Raw genomic sequence first — 13,669 nt, forward strand, 5'->3', positions numbered from 1 at the left:
TATCGATCGTCTGTCAACAGTTGTATGTCCACTAGGATTTCATCAGAAATTTCAATATTATTTCGTTATATTGATTAGCTTTCGCCTATACTTAAAATTTTAATTACCCTTCAGGGTTTATTTCAAGCGTGTGGTAATTTCTCTGTTATTAACTTTTGTTAAAAAATGTATAACATGTCATTTTATGAAAATTTATTTTGATATTCGGTACTAGGGCATATGGAAGCAAGCAATTTCATTTTGAAATAGTTTTGCTCACACCAACTGACTACATAGTTGTGTCCAACGAACATGCTTGTAGTCTTTGTTGACGTACGAAACATGCCGGGAAAAGCCGTACAACAGTAGCAGGATTAACTCTCGAGAACGTAAATTTGTTGTAATTTCTGTGTTCGTGTCCCGTAAGTATAAAAGTTGAGTAGCTGTAAGGGTACCTTTAGTACAAGGATCGTAATATTAACCACCACTTTATTTAGCTAACAATCTGATTTATGAATTACCTGTCTGGATTACGCAACGACTGGAATGGAAGGAAACCCGAATGTATTGGCCTATGTACTTAACCTTTCCCTGTTACCCGTTGCTCGCCACCCCATATATTTTCACCCTTAAGTCTCAGACTGAAAATTCTAGAAATGAATGTAACTGAGGAAAAAGTCTTCGACTTTTATCACTTCGGCCTTCCTTGTTATCGGAAGTTGGTCAGAAACGTGAATTAACTTATACTGATGGTGTGTGAAAATCTTGTGACTTAAAAGTGATGATTTGACGGCTTTTAGTATTTTATCATAAACTCGAATCCATTTTAAGTCCAGTATTTCAGTCTCAGGTGTGTGATTGACATACAGCATTCAACTTATAACGGTAGGCTGTATGATATTGCGGACAAGTAGTGCTTAGTATTTGCGGTCGTTTAGGGAGTCGGAATATAACAATAACTCCCCACAGCCAAGCACTGTTTCGTCTATATAGGGTTTACTAGTTGTTATGGAAAGTTCAAGAACTAGGTTGTATGGTAAAATATTTTTTCGCTACCCTGATGTATAACATATCTCCCACATTCCAGTTAATCACCAACGGTTAATTTCCATATTTACCAACTTTTTCATAATTGTTAAGTTTTGTTGTCACCCAGTCAATGTCAAGTGTTTTATTGTTTCTCCCTGCAGTACAGCATTCTCTGGGCCCCATAGACAGCGTTGCTGCTGTTATTTAATAATTGGTTTTAACATACTATCTTGTAACTTTCCCAGCAACAAAACTGTAGAAGGTCTCTCAGCAAAATGTCAAGACTTTATTTGGAGGATAAAGTGTTAGATGTTTACAAATTGTTGAATTATCAATCTTTACATTCAAAAACAGAAGTATTAATAAATATCAGCAAATTACAGATAAAAGTTTGAGTCAGTTTCAGGTATATGTCAGAGGGTTACTAAGTAAAATAGGCCCTTACATCATAAGTGTTCCTCAAAGTAGAAATAAATGCAAGCTTAATTCTTTGATTGATGGTGTTTAATATTAAATGAAGGTGTCTTCCGTTACAGGCAACCACATACATCATACAAGCACATATCAAAACATAGAGAGGTAGGTGAAATACACAATATATACTGCATTTCTTACCACTTACCCCAGTCACCTTACTATCCCTTCCACTTGTCATGGCCCACCTTAAGTCTGTCTCATACTGAAGCTCTTGAAACTAATTAAAGTGTTATGAAATCACTGTATTTCAGTATTGTTTTACATAAAAAAACAGAATCCTTTCAGCTATTCATTTAGTTAATTTGAGATTAATAAATTTTTCTACTAACTTAAGAAAGATATTTCTGTGATTGTTCCTGTCAGAAAATAGTGTAGTTGCTATATGGTTTCGTATTAATTCACATTGCATCGGTTCTCAGAGACATATGAAATGCTTATTATTATGGTTTTATAATATAATTGTTTATGCATATTTGCTGATTTGGTGCTATATGGACCCGTTCGTTATTTACTGAATGTAAAATTGTGAATGTGCTTTCTATTGATTTTTACCATAGTGCAATTATGGCATTAACATTCTTCCTGCAGCGTAATTCAGGAAAGGCTAAAGTCTAGATCAGGGCCAGCGGCAGTTACAGCATTGTCTACTGCTCATAGGTTAGCAATGCTTCAGTTTCACGTAGCCAGTGGGAAGATTTTGACATAATTGGTGAGAGGCAAGAACAGAGGCAGCGTATTTCTAACACTGGATTGGAAACCATTGCCTTGTTTGCTGTTTTTCGATGCATTAGAGAGTTTTGAGAGAGATATTTTGTGTTCATGACAGCAAGTGCTATTACATGGATTGACTTAAGAGTGATTTAGTTCTGCGCAGTGATGTAGTCCATTGGTTGTCTTGTGAACTAACTGTACACACACAAAAATGTATCAAACATGGTTGTAAAATGATTCTTAAAGAATCGAAGGTTTGTGTGGGTGGAATCATCTGGAAGTGGAGCAAAAGCCGCCACTTTGAGATGTGGATCAATGTTTTTTATTTCAGTCATGGGAGTGGATCAGTGTTTATCAGTAATAAACAGTGAAACACCTCCTGCCCCCCATGATTTTTAATTGCAACACTGATCCACTTATCAGTGTGCTTGTGCAGATCAGTCGCATGGCAATACAGAGCAGAGAAATATTTCAGTGCTTTTTTGAATATATCATAAGTTGTTCCGCTGTCCTTGGTTTGCAGATACTAGCACAGTTTAAATAGCTGCAGCTCAAACAAGGAACAATTAAATTTATAATACTCATTTACAGCAATCTTTCACCCTTTCTTCCAAATGTATTACTTCGAAACACGTCGTCTGCCTGCTGCTCTCTCATTGGCTGTGTCGCACATACAGCTGACACACCTGCTTTTGTTCCCATCATACCTCACGGCAAGTGCTGACAACATTCCTGCACGAAACACGTAAGTATGCCACTGGCCCTATTCTAGACTTTTACCAACAGGAGACGTAGTTTTTGCATTCAGGGAATGTAACTTGATTTTTATGTTTGTGTTGAAAATACTGTTAAAATACCTCACATTTTTTACTTATTTATTTTTTCTTTCCTACATTAGTCTCTCTCTCTGAAAAAAATAATTTGTATTTATATGGCGTTAAAAATTCAATATGGGCAAGTGGGACCACTTTCAGTACTTAAACAATTGTTTCAGGGCTCCCATTTACAACATCTTGCCATCTGCCGGAAAACATGTCTCGATACCGTGAATGGGACCTTTCGTGCAAGGTGTACGTGGGTAACCTGGGGAGCAACACGTCGAAATATGAGTTAGAGACTGCCTTCAGCAAGTTTGGCCCGCTGAAAGATGTTTGGGTAGCAAGGAACCCACCTGGTTTTGCTTTTATTGAGTTTGCAGACCCTAGGGATGCAGAGGATGCAGTGCGAGCTCTGGACGGTACACGTCTGTGTGGCACACGTGTTCGTGTTGAGATGTCAACAGGGAGAAGTCGTGAGGGTGGCAGGAGGTCCTGGCGATCAAGATCTCGCTCTCCCCGTAGGAGGTCATATAGCAGATCGCGTTCTAGAAGCCGCTCTCCCCGTCGGTCTCGTTCACGATCTCTCTCAAGAGATAGGTACTGATATGAACAGATAAAATTACCTGAACTAAGTTTCATATTTTATATAGTAAGAAAAACAATGGTATATTTTATGCAGTTAATACTCTGCACTTTGTTGTCAGTAAGTGTGTAAAACAAAGTCATTTGTAGATTTTACTTTCATTTCTGTTCATTAAATTTTTGAAAAATTGTTGACCAAACATTTTAATAATGTATTGCGATTTTTCCATAATTATTTGATAAATAAACTTTCATATGCACCTACAGAAGTGTTTATTGTAAACCCTTGAAACCTTCGGTTCAGTTTCTCTCAAGTTTTAGTTGCACTTTATCACACTGATATAAATTCATCTTGAACTTGTATATAGTGAAATGGAAGAAAGAAGAAATTATGTGTGTAGCATCTCCTCAGATGTTTATAAATTCTGCTTCTTTCCTGTTTTTTGAAGTTTGCCTCATTTGTATGTATTATACAGATTGGCCTGAATGCTCTAAAGCGACATGAATATTTGTTCAGTGATACTCATATATGACAAGTCGCAATTATAAAATTTGTGTTAACTGACTAGCAATTATCCGGTATAAAGTCTGGCGATGAAAATGATTTCCGTAAACACTGGCTTACAAATAATGGGGATTGGGGGTTTATCATGAATTGCACTAATGTGCATTTAACTCAGAATCTTTACTATTTTCCATGCAAGGAGATGAACTCAGACACTTGAATTTAGTAGATAATTTATCAGCAGTTATCAGAGTTCATCTCATGGCCTCCCTCCAGGTAGTCATTACCTCTTCTCTATACACTTACAAAACTTCACTGACATCTGTCTGCATACTTCATGAAACTAGTGTGTGTGTTGTTATGCACATTTCGGTGGCTCCGTTGGTTAAAGCACTGTCGACAAAAGAAAAATGCCTCGAGTTCTAACTACGGCCCAACACACAATTTCACTCTTGACAGGAGATTTCGTTGAGTATATGTGCACTTTATAGTGTTTGTGTTTGAATAGTAATTCTGTCAGTACAAAGTCCTTCAGGAATGTTTTTGGGCTGTCATAAATTATAACTATAATAAATAGCTTTTGTATAGTACCACAAATTTCATTTGTAATGTGCATCAACTGTCAAATGTATTTAATATTAGTCTTGTTTATCCAGCATCAATAAAAACATCTACTTCCAATTTTTATAAAGTCAGACTGTAAATGAAGATAGCAAATACATGGCAAAACTTTTGCATTCTAAGAGATGCTCAATCCTATTTGCACTTGTGAGCAACTGGTCTTGTCCTGCTAACCAGTATCCAAGTAAGTATATATGTATGGTTATTTGTAGACTCTAAACAACTATAAAGACTCTATTCATTCAATTGTGAGACAAATGGGATGAATAGTCCTTACCTTCAGAAGGTTAAGTCCAATTACAGTGAGTAGAAACACAGATAAATAATTAAATGTGGTAATACATTCATAGCATGGGATCTCACAAGGGGTATTCAGGTGACCATTTTGGAATTTAGTCATATTTGGTAAAGGGATACCTATGTGTCTTCATAGTAAACTGCCAAATAGTGCTGTCCCAACTCTAGCCATTTTCAATAAATTCAGGTTTGAAAACTTGTGTAAGTGTACCTGGTCATTAGTAGGATGCCAATTTCCCTATTTCAGAGACCTACTCAGTAATGAGTTGACTTATAGATCCCAATCTCCCCCCCCCCCCCCCCCCCTCTCTCTCTCTCTCTCTCTCTCTCTCTCTCTCTCTCTCTCTCTCTCTCTCTCTCTCTCTCTCTGTGTGTGTGTGTGTGTGTGTGTGTGTGTGTGTGTGTGTCCGCCACCTACTTTTCTTTTTTTAGACAAAGCTTAATTCTGATAACAGTAGAGACCTCAGTTTGTGCACTGTAACTATTTAGTCTGTATTAAGTATAAATAATAATGAAAAGCATTTGGCAGTGTAATTGAATCACTGATTGGAAAAAGGAAGAAAGTCCGATCACCTCTGTTTAGAGAAAACTAAAAAAACTTGTTAAAACTTACAGTTTTGTTCTTACAGTTTTGTGCTCCATTACAAACTTGTAGAACTAGGTTATCTGTACACAGGGATGAGTTGTTCCAGTGCAGTTGATAAATATTTTTGAAGCTATCCTGTTTGGAAGTTGGTGGACATTCGTCCGTTTTCCAATAAATTATCCTCTCATGGGGAGTTAGTAAAGAATGTAACAGTAATATAGGTTTACTCAGCTATTTATTTTTATTTATGTTCTAACAATTTATTTAGTAAAAATCTTAAGAACAACAATGTACTGTGATAGAATATAAAAAAATTGTAATTAACAATATTCTTTAACACTTTAATCTTCATCAAATGTACTATGTTGTCTCTTTGGAAGTTCTAATCTTCTACATCAGACTGGAAATCATTATTTCCTGTGGGCCACTGAAGAATGTTGTTAAAAATGTCTTGATACTCTAATGGAATGTACTTCATTGTTTTATTAAGCTCTTGCAGCTTCTGCGTATTTATAGGAATCTTACCATTGTATGCCGTAGTTCTGGGATAATCAGGTATTTGTTTTCCTTTAAAAAGCCTATGTGTATTGCAAAGCAGTCCATCTACCCATTCTGAACAAACATTCTCTGGATTCTGATGCTTATAGGTCAAATGCCAAAATTTAGTAAGCGAAAAATCTTTCCTTTGCCTGACAATTTATGGCAATTGAAGATTTTTTAAAGTGGTGTGGCCACCATTTCTTAAAGTCCATAATATCTTTATGTTCAATAATTTTGACTTGAAACGAATTCAATGTTTTTCTTGAATTAACTACCATTTCAACGCACTGTTTGACAGAGGAGATTCTGTCTTGTTGTCATATGACTCTCTTTATTATGGCAAAATCCCTATCACATGGGAGGAAGGAGTGACCTCGAACAGGAAAATAATGCTGAATTATTTGAAATTTTCCTGTCATTGGAAAATACATCAGGTACCACACAACAGTATTGTTTTTGTTTTGCCCGCCACAAGAATCACTCAACACATGTAGTTCTTTCAGTGAGTCAGGTAGTCCACTTACACAGTCACTGAGAAATAGACATCGATTGCCTTATCCTTCATGGTAGCAATAAAACTGTGCTCTATTGTCTTTCAGGTTATGGATTCCAAATACAAAAAGCCACGGTTTTCTTAAGTTGAGCATTTCCTGTACAGGAAGACAAGGAAGGGGAACATTTTGCATATAATCAGAACACCAAATCCTAGTGATCTAGCTCTCTTGCATCTTTCTTTGACATAGTCTTCTATATTTCTTACAGTGCCAGGCCAGATCCTCTATCATTCCTTCTAGCGCACAGTTTTATCATCTCTTGTCGGTTTTTATAAAACTTGGATGCTCATCGCTTGTAACCCATCAGATCTGTGTCAGCCACTCATTTTGCAGCTCCGTTCAAGAATGGAGATTTAATTTTGGCTAGAAGCTCCTCACACGCAGAATGTACATCTACTTGTGGACGACCGAATCTATAATGAAAATTTTCATTGAAGTTTTTGAGATAATATTCAAACTTCACAGTCAATTCTGGATTTTTGTCACAATACAAGTCGTGCAGCTTTCTCATATTTATGTTGGAATCCAAATATACAATACTTTTGCCACTGTAGTGTGACTGGTGGGTTGGGGAAGATCAAATATGAGCATCAATCTTAGCAATGACATCAGCTCCAGCTATATTTCCCCTGTTAACATTCTTTCCTCTATGTTCATCGGGGTAACTGTCCATTAACAAGGATGATGTTAAGTGTACAACAGCCTTATCACTCACAGCATGCAAACTGCAAAATGCTTTGCGACATACCTGTATCCTTTCGGTCTGTTTCATATCAAAGAATCTGTATGTACCTTTCTTCACAAATGTCGGATTTTCTTTTCTGCTCCTTCTCCTTGGTACAGGTGAATCCTCTATCAGTCCCATTAAATACAAATCTTTCCCCCTCTTAGTTTTACCATCATTAAATCTCCTAATTATTTCCATTTGATCCTCATCTTTGAAATGTTCAAAACAGACTTTGGAACAACTGCAACAAAACAAAATGTTTGAGCAAGCTACAATATACTTCACTTAGATATTTAGCAGTAAAATGAAGAGAAACATCACAGGATAATTTTAGATATTTAGCAGTAAAATGAAGAGAAACATCACAGGAAAACATTTATATAAAACTTACTTGCATGGTGGACCAGACCGTTTTGCGGGCACAAGTAATCCATTAGAGGTTATGTATTCCTGACCTAGTGATCTAGCTCTCTTGCATCTTTCTTTGACATAGTCTTCTATATTTCTTACATCTTTTCTTCTCCTGTGTACTTTTTCAATTTCAGAGTCACTTTAACTCATCATGCTACAGGTCTACAAATAGCAACTTACATAAACACACTGACAATAATATGGGACAGTAAAACTGAAACAATGTGTTTAAATGCCACTTTGTAGCATTGTTGTAACATTCTTTGCCTGATATCTGGTGATGCTGCTTACACTGGTGAGTGGAAAGCAGAAGAATGTCTGGACATTCTTCACTATTCCACTAACTGCAAACTTTAAAATGCTGTACTTTTTGTATTAGTACTGATTTTTTCTTCCCATTTCCACTCATCGATGAGTAGACAGCTCAAAAATTAAATGTAAACACATCAAAAAAAGTTTTCAATCACCTTGGTTCCGAGAGTTCCGGAACCTGTACAGAAAATTGGAGTAGAGATCAACATAAACATCATTTCCACCCTTTTTATTGCTCCTGAAAACCACACATTGCATGCTGTACCACCATACAGCGAGACCTTCAGAGATGGTGGTCCAGATTGCTGTACACACTGGTACCTCCAATACCCAGTAGCATGTCCTCTTGCACTGATGCATGCCTGTATTTGTTGTGGCATACTATCCACAAGTTCATCAAGGCACTGTTGGTCCAGATTGTCCCACTCCTCAACGAAGATTCTGTGTAGATCAATCAGAATGGTTAGTGGGTCACGTCGCACATAAACAACCCTTTTCAATCTATCCCAGGCGTGTTCGATAGGGTTCATGTCTGGAGAACATGCTGGCCACTCTAGTTCTGCACTGTCGTTATCCTGTAGGAAGTCATTCACAAGATGTGCACGATGGGGGAACGAATTTTCGTCCACGGAGACGAATGCCTCGCCGATATGCAGCCAGTATGGTTGCCCTATCAGTCGGAGGATGGCTTTCACATATTGTACAGCCATTACTGCACCTTCCATCATCACAAGCGGCATATGTCGACCTCACATAATGCCACCCCAAAATAGCAGGGAACCTCCACCTTGCTGCACTCACTGAACAGTGTGTCTAAGGCGTTCAGCCTGACCAGATTGCCTCCAAAAACGTATCCGACGATTGTCTGGTTGAAGGCATGTGCGACACTCATTGGTGAAGAGAACGTGATACCAATCTTGAGCGGTCCATTCGGCATGTTGTTGGGCCCATCTGTATCGCACTGCATGGTGTCGTGGTTGCAAAGATGTACATCGCCATGGACGTCGGGAGTGAAGTTGTGCATCATGCGGCCTATTAGGCACAGTTTGAGTCGTAACACGACATCCTGTGGCTGCACAAAAAGCATTATTCAACATGGTGGCGTTGCTGTCAGGGTTTCTCCGAGACATAATCCGCAGGCAGTAGTAGCTCTTCGGTGGCCTGAGCGAGGCGTGTCATCGACAGTTCCTGTCTCTCTCTATCTTCTCCACATCCGAACATCATCACTTTGGTTCACTCTGAGATGCCTGGACACTTCCCTTGTTAACAGCCCTTCCTGGCACAGAGTAACAATGCGGACACTATCGAACCGTGGTGTTGACCGTCTAGGCATGATTGAACTACAGACAACACGAGCCGTGTTCCTCCTTTCTGGTAGAATGAGTGGAACTGATCGGCTGTCATACCCTCTCCATCTAATAGGTGCTGCACATACATGGTTGTTTACATCTTTGGGTGGGTTTAGTGACATCTTTGAACAAAGTGACTGTGTCTGTAATACAGTATCCACAGTCAACGTCTGTCTGGGAACCAGGGTGATGCAAAACTCATTTTGATTTGTGTATATCTCAGATTATTTTCGAAAGGAAAAAAAAAAAGACTTGCTTCCTTTTTCCAGTCAGTGATTAAATTATTAGTTCTTGCCTTCAGTTAAAGACAACTCCATCCAAAAAAATGTCAAATTTGACAAACTTCAAAGTCTTGGGTGGCTACATAGACAGTTGAATTTCAACTTGACTTTTTGCTGAAGTGTGTACGTCAGTGGTATTACTCTTAGGTGCAAAGAAGAATATCCTAACTAAATTTATTCAGTGGCAAAGAACAAACTGAAAACATCACTTACACATTCCATTCACATTCAACACTACAGGTAACTAAAATCTGTGTGTCTTGCATGAAAAATTGTTGCTAAAATATTTTTGTTTGACATGTAGATCAGAATGATACAGGCAAGACCTTGACACAGTTATCATTTGTTTCAGCTTGGGTGCACAAATAAGGTGATATATCCTTATTCTGTTACTGTAAATTTGAAAGATAACTTCTGTGAAACAAAAGAAAAGGTGCAAGCAATACGAGAAATCAATAACATTTTTTAAAATGTACATTGGTATATACTGCTTGATTTATGAAAGAAGAGGTTCCGGTAGTGTGACAATCGGGGGGTTGTAATTTAGACTTCTTAAATTACTATTTTAATGCTTTCCTGCACATTTTAACAGTAAAAATACAAAATTTGTTTTGGTAAATAGTTCTGTTATACGACATCTCATAATTTGCAGGTCTTTTTTTTTTTCCCAGACACTGATCTTCCGTAAAGGTCAGTGTCATAAACAAATTCAGTTGTAAAGTAAACAATTGTATTTTTAAAACTCTTCAACCTTGCACATAACTTTGTTTTCCATTACATTTTGATCCAAAAACGAAATGAGTTCATGTAAAGGTGAGAGAGAAAAATTTTTCACAGCACCTTCTGTCAAATGGTTCCTAAATCTCTCTTACCATTATATAATCTATCTGATACCTTCTAGTATCTCCAGGATTCTTCCATGTATACAGCCTTCTTTTATGATTCTTGAACCAAGTGTTAGCTATGATTAAGTTATGCTCTGTGCAAAATTCTACCAGACGGTTTCCTCTTTCATTTCTCTCCCCCAATCCATATTCACCCACTATGTTTCCTTCTCTCCCTTTTCCTACTCTCGAATTCCAGCCACGCATGACATTGTAAGACATTTCCAGGGGCAGATGTGGACTCTGACCACAATCTATTGGTTATGAACTGTAGATTAAAAATGAAGAAACTGCAAAAAGGTGGGAATTTAAGGAGATGGGACCTGGATAAACTGAAAGAACCAGAGGTTGTACAGAGTTGCAGGGAGAGCATAAGGGAACAATTGACAGGAATAGGGGAAAGAAATACAGTAGAAGAAGAATGGGTAGCTTTGAGAGATGAAGTAGTGAAGGCAGTAGAGGATCAAGTAGGTAAAAAGACAAGGGCTAGTAGAAATCCTTGGGTAACAGAAAAAACATTGAATTTAATTGATTAAAGGAGAAAATATAAAAATGCAGTAAATGAAGCAGGCGAAAAGGAATACAAACGTCTCAAAAATGAGATCGATAGGAAGTGCGAAATGGCTAAGCAGGGATGGATAAAGGACAAATGTAAAGATGTAGAGGCTTATCTCACTAGGGGTAGGATAAATACTGCCTACAGGAAAATTAAAGAGACCTTTGGAGAAAAGAGAACCACTTGTATGAATATCAAGAGCTCAGATGGAAACCCAGTTCTAAGCAAAGAAGGAAAAGCAGAAAGGTGGAAGGAGTATATAGAGGGTCTATACAAGGGCGATGTACTTGAGGACAATATTATGGAAATGGAAGAGGATGTAGATGAAGATGAAATGGGAGATCCGATACTGCATGAAGAGTTTGAAAGAGCACTGAAAGACCTGAGTCGAAACAAGGCCCCAGGAGTAGACAACATTCCATTAGAACTACTGACAGCCTTGGGAGAGCCAGTCCTGACAAAACTCTACCATCTGGTGAGCAAGATGTATGAGACAAGCGAAATTCCCTCAGACTTCAAGAAGAATATAATTATTCCAATCCCAAATAAAGCAGGTGCTGACAGATGTGAAAATTATGAAACTATCAGTTTAATAAGTCACAGCTGCAAAATACTATTGCGAATTCTTTAGACGAATGGAAAAACGTAGAAGCTGACCTCGTGGAAGATCAGTTTGGATTCCTCAGAAATGTTGGAACACGTGAGGCAATACTGACCCTACGACTTATCTTAGAAAATAGATTAAGGAAAGGCAAACCTACGTTTCTAGCATTTGTAGACTTACAGAAAGCTTTTGACAATGTTGACTGGAATACTCTCTTTCAAATTTTGAAGGTGGCAGGGGTAAAATACAGGGAGCGAAAGGCTATTTACAATTTGTACAGAAACCAGATGGCAGTTATAAGAGTCAAGGGGCATGAAAGGGAAGCAGTGGTTGGGAAGGGAGTGAGACAGGACTGGGAAGAGCAGTTGAACGGAATGGACAGTGTCTTGAAAGGAGGGTACAAGATGAACATCAACAAAAACAAAACAAGGATAATGGAATGTAGTCGAATGAAGTCGGGTGATGTTGAGGGAATTAGATTAGGAAATGAGACACTTAAAGTAGTAAAGGAGTTTTGCTATTTGGGGAGCAAAATAATTGTTGATGGTCGAAGTAGAGAGGATATAAAATGTAGACTGGCAATGGCAAGGAAAGCGTTTCTGAAGAAGAGAAATTTGTTAACATCGAGTATAGATTTAAGTGTCAGGAAGTCGTTTCTGAAAGTATTTGTATGGAGTGTAGCCATGTATGGAAGTGAAACATGGACGATAAATAGTTTGGACAAGAAGAGATTAGAAGCTTTCGAAATGTGGTGCTACAGAAGAATGCTGAAGATTAGATGGGTAGATCACATAACTAACGATGAGGTATTGAACAGAATAGGGGAGAAGAGGAGTTTGTGGCACAACTTGACAAGAAGAAGGGACCGGTTGGTAGGACATGTTCTGAGGCATCAAGGGATCACAAATTTAGCATTGGAGGGCAGCGTGGAGGGTAAAAATCGTAGAGGGAGACCAAGAGATGAATACACTAAGCAGATTGAAAAGGATGTAGGTTGCAGTAAGTACTGAGAGATGAAGAAGCTTGCACAGGATAGAGTAGCATGGAGAGCTGCATCAAACCAGTCTCAGGACTGAAGACAACAACAACAACAACAGTCAAATGTGCTTTGTAACAATGGGACATCCACCTTGGAGAAGAGTACCTAAACATCATCATTCCTACTGGGACATGAAAGGAATTGTGATTTAGCAGTAGCTTGCAGTTAATCTCAACGTCTTTAAATTAACGTTAATTGTGGGAAATGTGCCCTATGTACCAGTTTTCATAGTATTTGAAAGTGACATACTGCCCGATATGCAGCGGTTCCTACAAGGCATTTTCATGAGTTCCCATAGCAAGAATGCTCCCATCTGCATCTGTTGAATATCTCTTCACTAGAAATGCATTATGTGATTGTGTTCTTGGAAGTATTCGTACTGTACTCTTCCTGTGTTCTAAGAAACCTACAAACTATTTGATCTGCAAAAAAACAAAGAATGGATTGACACCCTGTATTGTGTGGAGTGTCAATGTGAAAGGTGCATCCATTTTTCTGATGTAATGGAGTTCCTCAGTCAGAAATGTGACATTCAATTCACAGTCAACAGATTCAAGTTTTATCATACTTGCTTCATCTTCATGAAGTATTTTCAGAGTAGTATCTGTTGTTAGTGTTACAGAGCACGTGGTGTATGTATCAAGAAAAGTTAACAGGAGTAGTCGTGTAATTTCTGCTCAGAACACAGGAGTGGTCAAAAGATGTTACCTAAAATTTTGAAACAAAATGTATTGATACTTTACAGCAACAATATTTTTTCAAGACTTCATACAGGAAAGGAAAGATTGTTTCCGTCTTGGTAAATAA

The 13,669-nt window shown here is 37.9% G+C and overlaps 1 protein-coding gene across 3 annotated transcripts in view; it reads left to right on the top strand.

Annotated features, from left to right (window-relative positions):
* The first annotated feature begins 114 nt into the window (after window positions 1-114).
* The window catches only part of LOC124776623 (COMM domain-containing protein 4), a 555,896-nt gene continuing 542,341 nt past the window's right edge, over window positions 115-13,669 (top strand). Inside the window, exons 1-2 of one of the 3 annotated variants that reach the window (XM_047251722.1) lie at window positions 115-133; window positions 1,545-1,587. The gene's annotated coding sequence lies outside the window, so the exon portion shown is untranslated. Of the gene's footprint in view, window positions 134-220; window positions 402-504; window positions 830-1,544; window positions 1,588-13,669 lie in introns of those variants that run through there. The other 2 variants (XM_047251716.1, XM_047251728.1) reach the window with 2 other exon arrangements.

The sequence above is a fragment of the Schistocerca piceifrons genome, chromosome 1 (genome assembly GCF_021461385.2).
Source record: "Schistocerca piceifrons isolate TAMUIC-IGC-003096 chromosome 1, iqSchPice1.1, whole genome shotgun sequence".
Classification (NCBI taxonomy): domain Eukaryota; kingdom Metazoa; phylum Arthropoda; class Insecta; order Orthoptera; family Acrididae; genus Schistocerca; species Schistocerca piceifrons.